Source organism: Pteropus medius, unplaced genomic scaffold (genome assembly GCF_902729225.1).
Source record: "Pteropus medius unplaced genomic scaffold, Ma_sr-lr_union100, whole genome shotgun sequence".
NCBI lineage: Eukaryota > Metazoa > Chordata > Mammalia > Chiroptera > Pteropodidae > Pteropus > Pteropus medius.
In genome coordinates this window covers 5,565,703-5,580,274 of record NW_024347791.1, presented here as the reverse complement: position 1 = coordinate 5,580,274, position 14,572 = coordinate 5,565,703, and the positions used below count along the sequence as shown (strand labels likewise).

General features: G+C 43.7%; 1 pseudogene; it reads right to left on the bottom strand.

The window, feature by feature from the left end:
* Positions 1-7,980: 7,980 nt before the first annotated feature.
* Positions 7,981-8,100, bottom strand: LOC120615234 (uncharacterized; annotated as a pseudogene).
* Positions 8,101-14,572: the final 6,472 nt, after the last annotated feature.

The following is a 14,572-nucleotide window of genomic DNA, read 5'->3' as shown; positions in this document are numbered from 1 at the left end:
CCAAAGGGTGGGTCGACCCGGGCCGAGACTGGCGACTGAGCAGGGGCCACGGGGGCCCCGGGGATAGGCGGCCGAGGTGGGGGTGGCCAGGCCGGTGGGAGGGAAGAGAGCAGTAGACCCGGTGCAGTGGACCAAGTGCGAGCCCCACTCGTTTCTTGACTTGTGCGGAGATAGGAAATGAAGAGGGAGCACCCCCGGAGCCCGGCCCCTGGGAGTGGGAGTAAGGGGGCGGGAACACATCCCAGATTTCTTCTAGCTGGGAGTTGGGGAATCCCCGCCTCCCCGACCAACCTTCCAAGACCGCCACGGGGCTGGGCCTCAGCTCTTTGCTTGGGTTTGAAGTCGGAGGCCGAAAGGGCTGTGTAAAATCCAGTCAACCCCAGAGGCATGTTTGGGACAGTTAGCAAAGGTTCTTGGACTGCGTAAAGTCTGCTCATGGAAACACGTTTCCTGAGAGCCCCACTTAGCCCAGTCACTCCACTGTCGACGCTGTTTACTTTTTTTCTGAAGCCCTTTCGACTCCGTTCTGTCTTTGTGGGTCCCACAGTCTGTCCACAGCCCCTTCTAGGGACAGGCTCTGTGCTGTGTGCTGGGAAACCAGCAGCTGCGCACTGACTCGGAAACGGATAGGATTGTCGCCTCTACTTTGGTAGGAGAAAATTATAATAATGCCACGACTGTGCTTACCTGTGTTCTTAAAACCTCACAAAAACCTTGTAAGGTAGGAATTATTTTACTTATTATATAGGAAGGAAACTGAGGCTGAGCCTCAGCCCCAAATGATTGGCTCAAGGTCAAACACAGCTATGACTTGAACTTCCTTCTGCTTCTTCCAGAGCCTGTGCCCCTTAATCACTTCAGAGTGGGAAGGAAATGGGGGCCCCGAGGAAATTAAGCAACTTGCCCACTCTCACTAAGGCTAGTTGGTGCTGGGGCAGGGGCCCAACTCACTCCACTGCTTTCCCCCTGAACCTGGTGTCTGGCAATGTGTGTCTGACGATGCACTGTAGGAACACTTTCTTCTGCCTGTTCTCCCAATTCTCTTTTTAAAAAACATCCCCTGCCCTTAAGGCCTAGCTCAAATGTCACCTCTTTCATGATGCCTTCCCTATAACACCACCTGATACCTTTCATGGGACTTAGAGACAGCAAATGATTACAATGAGAATCACTACACACACACACACACACTTAATATAGAGAACCTTTGTTTATGGCCTACTGTGTGCCAGATAGATGTCTGCAAATTATTAGAGTCTCCCATCCTTGAGGACAAGAAGCAACCATTACTTATATCTATCTGTATCTCACCGTATAAGGTGCTTCTAAAAATCTCTAGTGAATGAACACATGCGTGCCTGCCCTCAAGGGGCTGCGGTACATTTGGAGAAATATGCAGAAACATTTTGAAGGCTAAATTATGTGGTTGAAAATATAACTGTAAAGGGAACTTGGAAAGCAAACCACTGGGCTGTACATGGGGAAGTCTGGGGCAAAAAATTATTGAGCAAAGCCTCGAAGACTGGATTTGCATAGGAGGAGAGCAGGGAGGATATTTCTGTGGCGGAAATGGGGTGCACCCAGGACACCTGTCTGACATGAAGGGTGTATGTTTCAGTATGGGAAAAAAAGAGATGAGCTTGCCGAAGTGGGTCCAGATTGCAGAGGTGTGTAGAAGCCAACCAGCCAGTCACTATTAGTGTAGGAGGCCAGAGTAAATTACAGCAAGTTCTAGAAATATAATTATTTGCCCCACACAGAGGCAGGAATGTCCCCACTGCAGCTAAATACCAGGAGCTGTAGTAGGAACCTCCTAGTTCAACAGGGCACACAACTCTGACCCAGGGGAGGGAGGGTATGGGGAGAGGAGATGGCAGAGGGAAAAAAAGAACAGTAACTCATCAGAAGGTGCTAGAAAAACCTTGTTTAAAAACTTCAGCTAAGTTCAGATTGTGTTTAAAAGCTCCAGTGCACCAAAAAAAAAAAGCTATCCTCAATCAGTCATCTGTGTTAGGGCAGAGGCAGTGGTAACTTGCAAAGCGCCTTTGGGGGCCTAGCCAGTCTCTGGCCTGGGAGGCAGGTGCTCTGTATTTTTAGCCTTAGTTCTTCCATCAAACTAACTATGGCCTTAAAAAATGTACTTAACCTCCTTTCAAGGTCACCTCTCTGAAGACCTTTCTTATTACTAACCTATTCCTTAGAGAAAATAGTCATCTGATTGTTATCAGAAATAAATATTAAAAATGTTTAAGTCGATTTAGACTGTAGGCTTCTGAGCACTGGGAGAATAGAGGGAATGGGGAGGGGACCGTTACTATTTTCAGTATTTCTCCCTCCTCCTTTTCCTCTGGGAGGTAGTGAAGTATGTTGGTTAAGACAGAGGGCCTGGAATAGGCTGACTTGGCTTCAAATTCAGCTCCATGACTGACTGGGGAGTGTGACTCCTCGGAACCAGTGTCTTCCTCTGTGAGATGAGAGTAATAACTTCTTCACCAGGTTGTTGCGAGGATTTAATGAGGGACATCATGATACTGGGCATGTAGCAGCGTTCAGTGAATAACGGGTAGCTAACACAATTTGCAGAGTCAACTGAGTGAAAGTATAGCCACACAGACCTTCTATGTCTAGATTTCAACGTTTTCTTTCATCATTATTTTTTGGAGCTCCCAGCACCATATGTGGCTTATAGACCACAGGCTCTGATGTGTTTAACTTTGAAAAAGCAGGCAGTGTTTTCCTCTGAAGCCTGGTTCCACTGTGGTGTTTGGCAGAGGAGGTTGGTAAGTCATGAAAGTGCATCTTCTAGAGCAGAAAGGCACCAGTAGGTCTTTATGGAGGTTTCCATTCTTCTACCCCATTTTCTGAGTCAGCACAGCCTGTAGTTAGAGGACATTTCCCTTCTTTCCCTACTGATTTATCTTGTCTCTTTTCCTGTCCGTTCTCCCTAGAGTGTGTTGGATGGTCAGAACTGTGCGTAGAGAGGAGGTGCTGAAGACATCTTTCCTTCCCACCTCCCCCATGTGCAAAGCCGCTTCTGAACACCAGTGGACTACATGGATCATGAATTACAAGGTAGAACTCTGAAAGCCTGCAGCCTTCTTGGTTTTCTGCATTTCCATTAGAATGCCTAATTAGGAAGCCCCTAGTACAGCCGATTGCCTCTTTTCTGTTCCAGGTTGACAAGACCCCCAGGGGCCAAGGCATGAGCCTGAACGCACTGCAAACAGGGTGTGTGTTAGAGATGGGTGCTTCCTTTATAGTTTGGCTCTGGAGAGCTAGGACCCCGCCTCCCAACCTCAGCGGTTCAACCTCCCAGGAGTTCCCCAGCTCCAAATCCTATAGCTCCATGCAGTAGAGGAATCATTACTTAGAGCTCCTAGCACCATATGTAGCTTCTAGACCACAGGCTTCACCTCACTGAGTCCCAGTTTTTATGGAAGATAACTATAGTCCTACCTTCTAGAGGCAATGTGAAGGTTAGATCGATGTTCTCCGTCACATCTGCTCACACATAGTCTTCCTCATCCCAGCACATGCCGATAACATCCGTTTAGTTGCTCAGGAATTAACCTTCACTCCTCTTTCTCTCACCACCCACCATACCTAGTGCAATACATTAGCAACTCTTCTTGTCTTTACCTTCATAATGTATCCAGCGTCTCCCTCTTCTTGTGACCTGCACCACTACCCCACTGATCCAAGTCACCACCACATTGCACTTGGGTTATTGAAATAACATCATACTGGGCTCCCTGCTTAAGCACTCACTGCCTTGTGGTCCGTTTTCAACACGCTAGCCAGAGCAATCCCTGGAAATGTGTCAGATCATGTCATACCTTTTTCTGAAATCCTCCAATGACTTTCCAAGTCAGTGAGAATAACAGGCAAAGTTTTTATTATGACCTCCACAGCCCCCATGTTCTAACTCCTTACCAACCTCTCTGATCTCATCCCCTCTTACTCACCCCCTGATCACTGTCATCCAGCCACAGAGACCTCCTTGTTCTCCTCAATATGCCAGGTATGTTTCTACCTTGGACCTTTTGTAATTTTGTTCTCTGTGCCTGATGACCTTTACCCCCAGGTATCCACATTGAAGTGTCCTGCACTCACTCAATTCAAATGTCACCTCTAAGCGTGCTCTTCCTTGACCATCTTCTATAAATAAGAACTGCCCAACCCAAGACAGTATCCTCTTTCCCTGCTTTATTTTTCTCTATAATATTCATTTTTCTCTGACATAACTACACATTTGCTTGTTTATTATTGCCTGCCTCTTCTCATTAGACTATAAGTTGCATGAGTGGGGAATTTATTTAGCTCACGCTTGTATCCCCTGGTACCTAGAACAACGTCCGGCACAAAGAAGCTCAATAAATGTTATGAATTTCACATTATTAAAATCTCTCTACTCTACGTAGAGCCTTCTCTTTCGTAAGACAACCACAACGAAGGAGAGTGGAGCGGAGGAGCCCAGAGAGGAATGACCTCCTAGAACTTCAATATCATGATGATGGGACTGATGGTGATGATGATGGCAATGATGATGGGGATGGGGATGACAAAGGAAAATTGCTAACACTGTTAAGCTACAGGGGAGCTATAATATCACAGTAAGTTGACATTTACTGATCGCTTACTGTGTGCCAGGCACTATGCCAGGAGCTTAACATGGATTACCACCTCCCATCATCAGCGAGCCTTTGATGTAGGCACCACAGTAGTACTGATCCAGTTTACCAATGAGGGTGGACGACTTGAGAATGGGAGGAGTCAGGCTGGAGTCCAGGCAGTTGAACCTAGAACTCACACTCTCAGCTAGCACACGAATGTACAGACAGATGAGAAGACAAAGCTTAATGTGCTGAAGTTGCTTATCTAAGGCCAGTCTGCCTTCTGATAAAATCAAGACTCTTAATAAACATCATGAATCTCAAACTGGGGAGGTTGGGCATGGCTATATTGCAACCTGACACTAGTAATTCAACTCTACAAACTGCTCCCTCTCACCATGCTGCTGATGAACATATGTTTTACTCTTTAGAGGTGATGTAGATCGATCGATTGATCAATAGATAGATATGGTTGTAGATAGATATAGACATAGATAATGAGAACCACTGCATTAGCATAAAATTTCTTCCCTTTTTTATTATTATTATTTATGCCTACAGCACCTGGTCTTTCTAGGTGGTCTCTCATCCAAGTACCAACCAGGCCCAACCCTGCTTAGCAGCCAAGATCAGACATCAGGCTTGTTCAGGGTGGCATGGCCATAGACCATGGACTGTGGCTCCACTGGGGCATGAACCCAGGACCTTCTGTGTGTAAAGCGGATATGCTAACCGCTACGCTATGGAACCACATCACATAAAATTTAAAAACCCTTCGTAACCTGGCCCCTGCTTATCTCTCTAGCCTCATTTTTCCTTCAAATTCCTTCCTACTCTATAACCAGATTAAGCTTTCTTACAGGCGCTCTAATTTGCCATATTCTCTGAGGAACTCAGCTTCTTTGACCCTTTTCCTGCACCCACCTTCATCCTGGCTGAGTGCTCCCCCCAGCTCCCAGATGGGTCATACACTTACCATGAGGTATTGTAATTGCCTATTTACTTAACTGTCATCCACACGAGAGCTTTCAGGGCAGAGACTGAAACCTGCTCCTTTTCTTATCCCCAGTGCCAGGCAGTTTGCCTGGATTGTAGGAAGCAATCAACACACTGATGGATGGATAATTGGTTAGATATGGCTGTACATAACTTACAGTGCTAGGCTTCTGATTCTCAGCATCCCATACTGTCAGGGCACACTCTTCAAGGGGTGGGGTGTTGGGAAAATATCAAAGTTTTGAAAGTTTAGTAGAAGTAGGCATTATATCAAAATGCAATGTGTTATGATAGGTTCAGGTAGCATTTATAAATGTATGTTGCTAATTTAACCAAAAAGGTGTGTGGATATGATGGGTTCCTAAGCGATTGGGATGGAGAAGTTGCTTTAAAACCCTACTCCCCAGAGATCATTTTCATCCTGTCCCAGCTTTGTTCAAGAATCTCTTATATCTCCTTGTTAGAATCAAACCACAATGAGAGGAGTGTGTGTGGGAAGAGGGTGTGGGAACTATGCCTCCTCTCCCACCTAGGATTCTGTTCAACCTACCTCTCCCTGCCCTACAGCCACTTGCGAGCCTTTGTTCTTTATTCAAGCTCTTCACCTCAGCTGTCCAACCTGAAAGTCCTAACCTCCTCTTTCTCTAAGAAAATCCGGTTTCTGAGCACCTGTCCCCCCTACCCACCTACCCGTTGGTCCCTCCATCATTTTGGTTCCTCAGAATGAGGAAGAATGGTAAGGATACAGACTGGGTTTGATCCTTTCTGGAAAACTAACTAGGTTATGTGGTTCTGGAAAGTTACCTAAATTCTCTAGACCTCAGTCTTCGCATTTATAGAGTAGCATGAATACTTTGTAAGGTTCATAGAAAGTAATGAATATGAAAAAGACCATTAGAACTGAAAGTTATATATCCATAATTATTATTAATATGTGTCAACTAAATAAACACAGCCTCTCTATAATTCAGAGCCTATCTGGATATTTTCAGCTATAGAAAAAACTAAAATAGTATTTATAAACTTAAACTATGGTTTATAGTACCGATGCCCCAGGGTTGTTGTGAGATTTCAGTGAAATAATATCAATAAAGCACTCTGCAAGCTCTGTTTCGACAGGATGGAGATTATTATGTAATTAGTTTAATATCTTATCCCCGCAAGGCCATAGACCTCTGGAGGGCAAAAACCTGTCTGCCTTGTTCACTGCACTATCCTCAGTGCTTATTATTGGGTGGATAATTGACACTGAGAAAATATTTCCTTTTATCCATGCATTGAACAAAATTGATCATCTGACCTAGACAAGGGGACTAGAACAGTGAACAAAGAGTCCAAAATCCCTACCCTTATGGAGCTCTCACACCAGCAAGGGAGACCAGGCAATAGCACATTAGTTAATACAGTGTGCTAGATGAGCTAAGGGGGAAAAGTAAAGTGGGGCAAGGGAAACAGCAAAGCTGTGGGATGGGAAGGAAGGTTGCAATTTTAGATTAAGTGATCAAGGAGACCTCACGAAGAAAGTGGCATTTGCAGAAAGACCTGAAGGAAATGAGGGAGCCAGCCAGTCAAATATCTGGAAGAAGCATCTTCCAGGTAGAGAAAAGGGAGGATGTAAAGGCCCCGGGTGCATCTGAGGAGCAGAGAGAAGGCCACTGTAGCTGGGATGAGTGAGCAATTCAGCCAAGTATTTATGAAGCCCCCACTATTTATTGAATAAATGATTAAATCAATACAATGCCTGGCACATAGTCAATTCCCAGTACATGCTGCTGTTTTTATCATCATCGTTATTATCACTGTTATCTCTAGATCTCTCCCACCACCGCCACCCAGTACCCAAACCAAGACCTGGCACCTAGTAAGAGCTCAGTAGCAGCTTGGTGAACTAAATTCACTGTCCTATGTGGACTGGTGCCCCTAACCATTAACACCTGGTCATCCCTCAAAGTTTAGCTGCAATGGAGACTTACTGATTCCTTACTTTGGCCTTTGTTCTGAAAATCCTTAGGTCTTTAAGTGATACCAGAATTGTATATAAATGTCATATTATGTCACTTTGGTGGAATTTCTCAGTTTTCAAAACGATGAAGAGGGTGAGTCCAGCAGTTCAAATTCTGTGACTTCGGATCAGTTCTGGGCCCTTTCACTTATAGGGACCCCTTAGAGGAATGGCAGGTGCCTGGGCTCTGGGCCCAGCATCTTTTTATCTATCTATTTATTTGTTTGTTTGTTTGTTTGTCTATCTATCTATCTATTTATTTATTTAATTTTATTTTTTAGGCGAGGCAACCCTTGGTTGACCTCACAGATTGCAAGGACCTTGTCAGCTTACAGTCGCTTATTTTTTTTTTTTTTTTTTAATTTTTGACACCTACAGCACCTGGTCTTCCTAGGTGGTCTCCCATCCAATACTAGTACCAGGCCTGACCCTGCTTAGTTTCCGAGATCAGATGAGATCGGGCTTGTTCAGGGTGGCATGGCCGTAGACTTTGGCCCAGCATCTTCATGGGCTTTTGAGACCCAGCGCCAGAACTAAGACCCTGCTCTTTACATCTCAGATTATCCTCTGAAAAGGTTTCTGCTCGGAAGGGGGTGGATGAGAGCGAGGAAATTTAATAACTCACCAGGAAACTTTCAAACACAATGAGCATCACAGTAATTCAGGAAACTTATCTAGTATGTAGAAGAGACTGAAGTAACTAATGATCCAATAAGAGCCTCTGCCAACCCGGAGATTTAAAGTCTCTTAGAAAGGAGGCACCTTAACGACACAGGATTCTCGTACTTTTCTCAGAGTGAGGAGGTCATGTTATTGCCATCTAATTTAAGCCCCTCTTGTTCCGATAAACCTAGGTCCCCTCGTTCTTTCTTCAAGTGAAAGAAATACCATCCCTCCCTTGATCTATTTCTCTGATGTCTAACGAAGGCAAAGCAGGCAAGAACCACTCAGGAAGCTTTTGATCCAGTTGCCACGTGACTCTACATGCATTCATCCCCCTTGCAGCTCAAGCCCATCCATCCCTCATCCAGGGGCTTCCAAGACACCCGTCCTAAAGCCTGGGCTTTGGGGCTGTGAACAGTGTACAAAGCAGAAGGGCCCTTCTTTGACTGTCCCGGTGTTCTCTCTCATTGTTTCCAAACATACCCACCCCCAAGGGCAGGCCGGCCTCTCTCTCTTTCCTCTCTAGTACCAGGCAAGTTCTGTCTTCCAGAATGAATGAGCTCTCTCCTCTACCCAACCAAATGCTGTTCTTCCAGGAAGAGAGCACTGGCTTTGGAGTAGGAAAGACATTCTCACTTTACGGAAAAATAAGGCTGGGGCCCAGAAACTTAGCAATTGGCCTAAAGTCACACAGCTCATCCCGATCAAGACTCAGAGTTTAAGACCACATGTGTCTGATTCTAAACCCCTTTCCCTTTCCACCTCACTGCTTCTTGGATGGGTGCCCTCCAAGGAATAATAATTAGCACCCAATCCTAAAATAAATTTTGGCGCCAACTTTTAATATGGGGCAGCATGGAAAACTATTTTAAATGAGTACTTACTATGCAGAGAGAGGCTGGTTTCAAAGTAGTTGCCAAACAGAACTGATATCAATAAATATTTGTGAGTTCACTGAATGAATACCAATGACGGGAAATTAAGGTAAGTGCATCTTCTGAGAAGTAATGGCATTTTCCATCCTGAGAAAGGAGTTTCTTTGCTCTGTAAACAGATTTACATGAGGATTTTTTTTTAAATGACTCCGCCTGTGTTATTTTCACAACAGCTGTCCTTGGTTTACAGGCTAAGCTGCCCAGGGGCTGGGATTATCTTTGCTACTGAGCCGAGGCAGCCTGTAGTGAAGCCAGATTTTGCCTTTGCCAAGCGTATGAAGTCCAGGGCTTTGTGAAGTTCAAAGCTTCTCTCCATTTCTCTAAGGAAAAAGGATTCCTTTCGAAAAAGGTACAGCCTCTTTGAAGGTGTCTGAAACTTCTGGGCTTGAAGGATAATGTAGACCTCTTCCTGTTTCTCATCCTGACATGTTTGCGTGTTTGCTGTAGAAATGTCTTGCATTAGTTCATCCCAAAGGCGGCCATGAGGCAGGCCTGGCATGAGCCAAAGGCTCATTCAAGAGGAAGAAAGGAGAATTAATTAACGTGTCAGGTGCTGAGCCAGGCATTTTATCCTTGATTTCCTGTTGAATCATCACAGCTCTATTAGGTAAATAGTATTAAGTCTGTTTAAGATAGAAAAATAAGACCGAGAGAGGACCAGTGAATTGCTCCAGTACCACAGCCAGCCAAGTGGCAAAATGGAACTGAAACCTACATCGGCCTGAGTCCAAAGACCATGTTCTTTCTACTCTGCTCTTAGAGGCTTCCTGGACCCACAACTAAATTCATCTTGGCATTGACACCTCTCTCAGTCTGCTCCCTACTTATCTGACTAGCTTTGTTCCCTACACTTTCCTACATCTGCAGTGCCCAGGGAACTTTTAACAAAAGGGTGGTCACTGGCACCATATCAAACCTACTAATGGCAGGATGCAGCCGTGAGTACTTCTTTAAAGCTCCCAGTCAACAGATATGTTCATCCCTGGTTAAGAATCACTACAATACATGGACCCTTTATCCTAGACAGACTCCACCTCCCATTAGTGTCTTGTATTTCCCCTCTTTCTCATCATTTCCCATACCATTTCCCTAAACTGAGCAATTCCAGTTGCCCTTCAACAACCTCCTACCTCACCTCTCCATCAATCAAAATTCTCTCGGTCATCTTTATAAATCAGCGGAGAAGGGAAGACTTCGGTAAATGTTAAATATTTGGAAAAAATGACCAGTTTAGATGCTCCGCTCACCCACGTACTATGACAAATTACAAAGGAATTAAACCGTTGGATACAAAAGTTTCAAACCTAGGCAAATAGGAAATAAATTTTTTAAATGAAAAGGGAAAAAGCATGGAAGAAAAAGTTTTTATTAAAAAGGGAAAGTATATCAGATTTAACTACATGAAAATGTAAAGTTACTATTTTGAATAAGAAAAGAATATAGAAAAAATGTCTGTTATAAATATGAGAAGCAAATATTAGTGTATTAATATCTTAAAAGGCCATATGGATAAGGGTAAATGCTCTGAAAACTGGAACTCTATCTTGTTTGCTATTATATTTTCTGTGCCAATAGATGCTTAGGCCTATAATAGCAGATTAGTTAATGTTTGTTAAACAAAGTGATATTTTTAAAAGCCTTGAAACTCCAGGAGATATAGAATCAAAAGACATGAAAATAACTCACAAATGAGAAAATATGGTGATTTAACTCATAGAAACATATTGCTAACCTCACTTGTGATATACAAAATAGAAATATTTTAAATACCAATGAGTTATTTTGTCTATGAAATCAGTTGAGATTACAAATATTTATATAATATATAATGCCAAGTAGATAGGATAAAACAGCTCCTTCGTGCTGTCATAGACTCAGCCAGTTTGGAGACTAGCAGAAATGGGAACCAGGTCCTGATAGTATTGAGATGGTTACTGTAATGGGAATTATTGGGTTTGTCTCACCAGCAACTCCCCCTCCCCACTTCTGGCAGACCCCCTAACCCTCAGGCAGTGCATCCACTCTGATCCAAGGGGAAAGTACATGAGTAAAGGCTGATTTAGCCTGCACTGGGATTTCCAAACCAGAGCTGGGTGGAGGCGAAGCCCTCCTTTTTCTTTGGTTATGAATCAGCAAGAATGTGATTCTGGAAAATGCCATCAGCCATATCTCTTGAAATCTGGAGATAGAAAAAAAAAAAAGCTTGGTTTGCCAAGAGAATCCTGTTGGCACTAGATTCCCTGCTTCCCATCATTCCTGAGGTCATTTTCTGTGTCCCTACTCTTCACATACATTGATGACCTGAGTCACTCATCCCTTTCCTTTAGTGAACACTAGAGCAGACTCCTTCTGGCTTGCAGGAGCCTATTGTTAAATTTTCAAGAACTTTAGGAACCGGTTGTTAAACAGTTGGAGCTTGAAATTAGCCTTGGTTGAAGTCCTGACTCTGTGGCCATAGGGGAGTTTCTAGCCCAAGGAAATTTTTGTAAACACCGCAAATCAGGGCTTTTGTTTCTCCTGGGGTAAAGCATTTACCAGCGCACCACTTTCCTTAAAGTCCCTGGGCTGGATTTCCGTCACTAGCTATCTAAAGAATTTTGGACAATGCAGCCAGAGATGCTGAGAGCACTTATATCCTACCTGAGACTTTTATTATCTCTGGTTTACAAATGAAACCTCCACGGGCAGACCCCAAGGAAGGCAAACTCCAAGGGGGGACTTTATTTCTAGCCGAGCTTTAGACTGCACCTTAAAGCAGAACAGGATGCATGAAACTGTTCTCCGGGGTTGCCCGCTAGACACAGAGGGCAGCCTTCTCCTCCGACCTGCATATTGGGTCAGACAGTTTGCAAGGAAATGTGTGCATGCATATCCATCAGTGCTCGATGAGGTGGAGCCACAGAAAGATCTCAAGAGAAAGTGCATTTGCCTCCAAACCTAGCAAGGAGCCCTGGCAGGGGCGAGGGAGGGTCCCAGGCCTACTTGCCACATGGGAGAAAAGGAAGCCAAGGGAATGTCTCGGCATCTTCCAAGAGTTCATGCTCTGGGTCAGCTTTCTCTCCACACTGCATTCAACAGACTGACAGGAAAAAAGAGAAACTGTACCCATCTCCAGACTTCTTTCTGCCCAGGGACTCTGCCCACTGGCCAAGATGACCCGCCGAGCACCTGGGCCTCTGGTTACTCATATTTCTCTTCTTCCTCCTCTTCTTGGAAAAGAGGCAAAAAAAGAGGGATGTAAGGGAAGAGTGTGGACATAGGAGCCCCTCTTCCAGATGCCCTTAGAATTCTTTTGACAACAAGTAAGAGCGTTAAAACCGTCGATACCTTCCACATCAGTGATTTCATTTCTGGGAATGGTTTCTAAAGAAACAACACCAAATAAAAGAAGAGGTTTATGCACAGACTTGTTTAGTACTGAGTTATTTAGAATAGGAAAAAAACCCTGGAATCCACACAAATGTCTAACAATAGGAGGATGATTAAGTAAATTACATACATGAATTCAGTTTAATTTATCCTAGTCATTGAAAACGTTTTGAAGGATTATACTAAGATGGGGAAAAATCCTATGTTAACTAGATAAAAAAATTAAGATTTAAGTTTTATATTCAGAATGACTGGCAATACAAAAAGAAAAAACGGTGAACTAAACTAGGCATTGACTGAAAACTGGAAAGGTATACTCCAAAATGTTAACTGTGGTTTTCTTCTTTGGGTAGCGAAACTATTGATGGTTTTTAGTTCTGCTTTTCTTCATATTTTCCAAACCATGTTCAATAAACTTTCTTGAGAATAGATACCAGTTATTGAGTATTACTCAGTATTTATCAGGTCCTATGCTAAGCACTTTTCATAGATTATTTTATTTAACTCTCCCGGCAACCCTATGAGGTGAGTCCTTTTATTATCTCCAGCTCACAAATAAAGAAACTGAGGCTCAGAGAACTTAAGTAACTTACCCAAAGTCACACAGCTGATAGCCAGGATTTACAGCCTGGTCTGTTTGATTTCAGAGCCAAAGCACATCATCCAACTCACCCTCCCCAATAAGAACAGAAAATAGACAAATAATTGACATGTATGCATAATTTACATATATATATCAAACTATATAATTACATATACATAAACTTCTTTTAAGCATTAGATCCATTCTTCAAGGCTAGTTCCAGGCTTACCTCTTCCATGAAAACTTCTGACTCTTGTCCCTAAACTCTTGTGCTGTTCGCTCCCTTCGTTAACACTTTTGCTGTCCTACATTAATCTTTTAAAAGCTATCTTTTCATACATACAGGATTCATACTCAAATAGGGAAAAGCAGAAAGCCTGGGGGGGAAAGGCCATCTTCTCCTTATTCTGGTTCTTTCTTCCTTCTCTTCCTCTCCTTCCTTTTCCATCCAAGATGTCAGCTGCAATCTCTCTGCACCACAAGATAAAAAGAGCTAGAAACTCCCAAATTCGTGTCCTAAGGGAAGTTAAAAAGCCTTACCCATGATTTCTGCTTACTTTCTTAAGTTTCTTACTTTCTTATGGCTTATTCTGCCTCCAACTCCTGCCTGCACCGAACTAGTTCGTTCAGGATATGGTCTCACCTTTCCGTCTTTGACCAAGCCCAGCCTCTTCCTAGGTTTCTACAGAAAACCCACACTACGAAGCACTCTGAACGCGTAGACTCTGTCAGAGATATCGAAGGGCAAGGAGAGGTTTACACTGTTGAAACTCAAAAAACTTCCATGTGACTGTTAAAACAACTCCATGAAAACAAAACAAAAGCCTTTAGCTACCAGGCCTGGAAGATGTATTATTTATTGGCTGTTTTGCTCTAAATATCTTACCAGATCCTCTCCCTCTCTTCCTTCCTCCCCTTTGCCTTCTTACCCTACCCCTCATCCCACACCCAGCTCCAAGCTCTTCTCTCTGTTATGCACAGCTATTCAGTTCACTCAAGCCCCAAACCTCCAGACTCAGCTCCTGACCCTTGCAGGTGCTGAGCTGAACAAAAGGATCTTTCATCCAAATCTAATCCACTCTTCTTACAAGGCAGTTGTGCTGGTGGATAGCTAACATTTTATGCTCCTCTATTACACTTCAATCTATGAATTTAATTGAGACCCTGCTTTGCGCCAGATGCTGAAGATACACGAAATTGAAAAAATACACGAGCAACAATCCTTAAGAACTTAATCATTAAGTCCTTTAAGAACTCACAGCTTATGGAACAAGTAAGCCCCATACCGGGTCATTGGTGCTACAATAGAGGTGGGGGCAAAGGGCCATGGGACTAGAGGGGATGAAGCAGGCTGTAGATTTTGGGCCCTTTAAGATTCAAGGGCCACCAGACATGCAGGAGTCTTGAGTTC